This window comes from Lytechinus variegatus, chromosome 8 (genome assembly GCF_018143015.1).
Source record: "Lytechinus variegatus isolate NC3 chromosome 8, Lvar_3.0, whole genome shotgun sequence".
In the NCBI taxonomy this organism is placed as follows: domain Eukaryota; kingdom Metazoa; phylum Echinodermata; class Echinoidea; order Temnopleuroida; family Toxopneustidae; genus Lytechinus; species Lytechinus variegatus.
In genome coordinates, this window is record NC_054747.1 from 21,965,233 (window position 1) to 21,971,395 (window position 6,163).

Below are 6,163 nucleotides of genomic sequence, written 5' to 3' on the forward strand. Positions count from 1 at the left end.
ATCAGGCTGATATTTGCAGTATTGGTAGTCTGTAATGAGTTCTTGGAGGATCTACAGATTAAGTACCTATTCTCTCATGACAATGACCTTGAAAATACAGCTGAAAATCATGAAAATCAATAAATCAGACTGAACTCAAAACCATATCATTTGACCTTGAAATCATTCCAAATATAGCTATTTGTTGCTTCATAAGTAGCATATTCAAATCGTGCGTGTACATTGTACTTAGCAACACATTTCAATACTTGGAAATAATTTCAAGGTCAAATGATATGGTTTTGAGTTCAGTCTGATTTATTGTTTTTTCATGATTTTTCAGCTGTATTTTCAAGGTCATTGTCCTGAAAGAATAGTTCCTTGATCTGTAAATCCTCCAAGAACTCATTACAGACTACTAATACTGCAAATATCAGCCTGATCAGGTATTCTCTCTTTGAGAAAATCCATTTTGAAATGTGTTGCAAAGTACACGTGTGATTTGAATATGCTACTTATAAAGCACAAATAGCTATATTTGGAACAATTTCAAGGTCGAATGATATGGTTTTGAGTTCAAATATTTTATGTAGCTGAAAGTAGACCAAAAGTGGAACATGATTTGCAATTATCAGCATGAGCTCACAATCTAAGATGGAATAACACACAATGAAAAGTGGGTAAAAACACTTGATTACTAATGAAAATTTTATGATTTATTGATTTTCATGATTTTCAGCTGTATTTCAAGGTCATTGTCATGAGGGAATGGGTACTTAATCTGTAGATCCTCCAAGAACTCATTACAGACTACCAATACTGCAAATATCAGCCTGATCAGGTATTCTCTCTATGAGAAAATCCATTTTGAAATGTGTTGCAAAGTGCAATGTACACGCACGATTTGAATATGCTACTTATGAAGCAATAATTAGCTATATTTGGAATAATTTCAAGGTCAAATGATATAGTTTTGAGTTCAAATATTTTATGTTGCTTAAAGTAGAACAAAAGATGAACATGTCTTTCAAGTTTTGGCTTAAGCTCACCCTTTGTATTGAAATGACACCCATTTGAAAGTCAATGTAAACACCATTTGAAAGCCATATGATTCTGGAAAATTAGCCAATTTACTGTTTTTATTGAATTTTAGGTGTGTTTTCAAGGTCATTACCAACAATGAAAACTATTTCTGAAGATATATCCTTTTAATACTAATTACAGACTATCATCACAGAAGATATCAATGTCTTTTGGCATTTCATCTTTGAGTTATCACAATTTGAAAAGTGTTGAAAAGCATGTATGTGTCATTAACGTCAAATTTAGGATGTTTACGACCATTTTGGAATGCGCAAATCAGCCCCTAAACATTCCGGTAGCAAAATTTCTCAAGTAACACTAGAAAATATGGGTAAATGTCTATCAAAACACAGAAATTGGTCCCCCTCCTCGATGGGACGGGAGGTGATCCGTGACCTTGAACTTGGCATCTTTTGAAAAAAATCCAACTTTGAGGGCGCCCTACAGGAAAACGGCACACACTCTTGGGTCAATTTTTTGTAATTCTGTTGAGTATATGAAAGTCCATTAATGTGCATAATATTTGGTTCTAAGCTAATTTAGTTTTGGATTTATGAGCCTCCAAACATGCTTCTGAAATCATTGACACGGATGCTTAATGCCATTTTCGGTGACCTCGTGTGCGGAATCCGGTTGACAGGTCCGCGCTACAGTATACTCTGCATGTTTAGACCAAAAAGTTCTTCCAGTTTACTTAAAATGAAGACTGTAATCAATCAAACTTTGCTGCAGTAGTCAATCAAAAATAGGCAATTTTATTTAAAATAATTTCTTTGAGTGCGCATTGGTTGCTATGGGAGGCCGTATCTTAGCAACCATTTGACCTTGGGGCAAAATATTTCAGATTTTTCCGTCAGACACTTGGGGCAACATTTGGTGCAAGTTTAAAGAAAATCGAAGAGGGTCGGGTGACAAATTGTCTGAAAATTGGTTGATTTGACGTGGATTGACCCTTCAATAAAATTATCCTTTACAGGCTAAAGTTCACCATTTTTTTTGCTTTCTGGTACATATATGGGTAAATTGCCAATCTATTGCCAACTCATCCACTCACCACATAGTGTACCTTCATTTAGTCTCATGCCATTCCGTCCATCAACATTTCATCTTACAACTATTTGGTCCAATAACCATTTGGTCTAATCATCACTTCGTCTAATCACCAGTTCGTCTATGACCATTTTGTCACATAACCAGTTGGTCTAATATCCATTTTATTTTCATTCATTTCACCCAATAAACACATACCGGTGGTCCAATTAGACCAAATGGCATAGAGACTAAATGGCTACTGGATCAACTGGTTGTTAGACAAAATGGCAATTAGACCATGTGGATAGTGGATGAACTGATGGTAGACCAAATGATAGTAGGAAAGTTGGTAATTGGATGAATTGGCATTAGATCAATAAAAAATAAACCCATATATATAACCATAATATATGATAGAGTGATTGTACAGGGATTGCTAGGGTATATTCAATCATATCACTCCCATTCTGCTTCTTTTCTCATAGAGCCCATATCAACAAATATACTTAAAGATATTCAGAATTTTTAAAAGTGGCAACATACTGGAAGATAGATCATCTTTTTTGGTGGTGTAACTGGAATATTGCTTTAACAGATCTATAAAACCAGCACTAGTGTAATATTATACAAAACTGTGACGTCTAAACTTTACCTCTACAATCTTATACCAGATGATATATTATATGATATTGACTGGCTTTTCGGGAGATATCATATATATATATATATATATATATATACATTTCCCCAGAGTCTTGACGAGGGCAATGGGTCTACTGAGGGAAATAGTATACAAATATTGCCTTCCTTGAGTTTGAATATTATAAAGATATTGCCTACCAAAAATTTTACATTAATTCCTCCTGATGGAGTTTATTTTTCCCCAAGGGATTACTTTTTATAGGCCCACAGGTGCATAATGTGTAATTCAAGCTATTGCTTGTATTACTATTACCTATAGGCCCACAGGTGCATAATGTGTAATTCAAGCTATTGCTTGTATTACTATTACCTATAGGCCCACAGGTGCATAATGTGTAATTCAAGCTATTGCTTGTATTACTATTACCTATAGGCCCACAGGTGAATAACGTGTAATTCAAGCTAAGATTGCTTGTAGCAATTTCGCCTCTTTGTACTTCTGAATTCATGTTATTCATGAAGTGATGAAGTAAAGTAATCATGGCCAAGTAACTGTAAAGTCTTAAGAGTATACAGCGCAGGCAGGCGCGCATCATGCATGGCGTGCAAATACACTTAAGGTGTACACAAGACCTGCGCTTGGGCTTGATGAAATTGGAAAATATCAAAGACCCATAATTTAGTACATAGGCACAGCAGGAAAACGACAAATTTGCGTAGGAGGGATGTATGAATATTATGGTCCTTGTCATAAGGCCGAACATGTGCTTGGCCATTGTGACATATTTTGGGTTGAGTTAATCATATTAGACAGACAAAATACATATTTACATCTTCTCCAATATGCCGCATTCAGGTAGTAACCGAGTACATCTGATTGTCTATTTGGAATGAGAGCGATTCTCGGGGCAAATCAAAAGCGTCCGCTTTAAAATTAACCCTAGGTTACAACTGACCACATCTACTGTAGTGCATACTGAGAATGTATAATCACTTTTAAGTACCCTATGATGTACAATCTTGTTATATTTACTCCACATCAGTACAGGCCGGACAGAAACATTGCAAGCGCTAACAATGCCCTAGCTAACAGAGGCCCTGTTACAACAGGTAATGTGGCAGCAGTGCATAAAGTTACAACAATGCATTACTGACACATATCAATAAATGTTTTGACTCCACAATACGAAAGATGTGACTGGGCTTACTGTTAGCGCTCTGTTAGGCTAACAACATTTCTGTGCGACTGGTGCTGGTGTATATTTGAATGTAAAAAAAAAAGAATTTCTCACAGAATTTAGAAGGATGGCTACTTTAGTATTACATGACAAATACATGTATCTTATTTAAGGGATATTCCAAATGGAGCCTGACATAAAAAACATATCCATATGAATAACTTTCACATAATAATATTATCAACATTAAAACATTACTACTGTTACATTGCATGGAATCGAGTTGGAGATAAAACCTGTAGATGTATACAAAATGAGTACAAAACAAATACAGCCTGTAGACACACTATTTTCTTCAGACATTTCAAAATTCTAGAAACAAGGAGCCTGTAAGAAAGCAACTAGGTTTGCATAGAACTATGTTCACTGGCCTTATAACAAAATGAATACACTTCCTACAATGTTTTATGTAGTAACGTCTCATTATTCCAAAGGTTCGTTAGTGTGAGGGATCTGTCTCCCTCTAAAAATGAAATAATGCTGTGGCCCGAAATCTGAAACCATACCCTAAAAGAGCTAAAGTTGCTTTTGAAACTGGAACTGGAATTTCACTTCAAATTTGATGTGAAATTCGAGAACTTATGCCCGAAATGGGGGGCTTAGGAATGGGTTGGTCAATGAAAAAAAAAGGGTAATGAACCTTCAGAATGACAAACCTTACTTTCTTCTTTAATTAAAAACATTCAGAATTATGCCACAAATGAATGGATTAACAAACATATTTTTCATTCTCGGAGTAACAAACCTTAGGAATAAAGAGCATATATCGTTTATGTACATTTAGAACAAACAATCAATTTAACATCAAATATGCTACATAATATCACAAAATATGCATGACAAATTAATCAATCTAAAATTTCCATGATTCTAAAACAGTAAACATCATTTTAATCCTTACATATTTCGATTTCAAGCCTCAATGCATCAATACTGCTTTCAACAATCAATGTCTACTGAACACTATACATGTGATACCCACTGATATTGCCATATTTTTGTGACTAAAAACGTGTGTATTCGATGAAAAGCCATCAGCCTTTCTCCAATAAACCAGAATTTTCTTTTTTGGTATCAAAGTATTTGGGCTAAAAAGTATGAAAACATGAACAGGAATATCTGTTGGCATCTCTGCTACTAAAGTTTCTCCTGCAAAATGACTTTAAATCTAATATCTCAATGTAAAATACTTAAGTCAGATGTTCTCAATATTCATTAAATAATAATAATAAAAAATTAAAATAGATTTTTACTGTTTTATAATGTGAACCTCCTGCATTAAAGGTAAACCTATTTTATAGTAAAGCAAGAATATTTGATTTGGGACCATAAATTAACAGACTATAAGATGGCAGCACTACAAAACTATCTTTGGTCAATGTTGGCAACATGAATATAATAATATACACAAATCATAAATCATCTACGAATGCAAACAATCCTATGGCATGCCAATTCTCTAGGGGTACGGGTAGTCTACAGGCTCAGACCTTTGGTTTCCACACATTGCATATTGCAGAGTCTGAAGTAGTGAGACTAGCTTCACTCATATACGAAGCAGGGAATAATTTTCCTGGGTCCCGTATACATAAAGGTTAGTGATTAATCGTACGCTTGATTTTCACGATTGATTGTACAATGTAGTCAATGGAATCAATCTTAGAAAGTGTATCTACGATCATTGCTACGCTTGGTGTTACAGGCCCTTGGTATCGCATCGCAATTTGCTCCACATTGTTGAAAGACTGCCATGCATAAAGTCTTTTGTATAGCATATTTTACATTGGTCTATACATTACTATTAGTTGCAAGCTTTTCTCTTATGACCAAAAATGCCATTCAAATTTGTAAAGCAAAATTATTCCCTGCTATAGAGGTTGCACAGACAGCTTTTAAGAGTCTAGTCTTCACTATAGATATGGTATAATTTGTTTAAATGTTAGTCTGTACTTACAGACTATTGTCAGGGCTTCTTCGAATCCTGATTGCCAGATTGATTCACTTTTGAAAGCAAATAAGTGTGCTTTCGCCCTGAATGTTGTAAATCTTCATTTTCCCTTCATTTCAGGAAAAGACGTAACTAATGATGCATGACCCCTCAAATGTAAAAAGCATACAACTTTGCATCATTCATAGTTTCGTAAATCTCTTAAGACAAAGTAGTTCTGCAATGGGTTACTTCAGGCAGT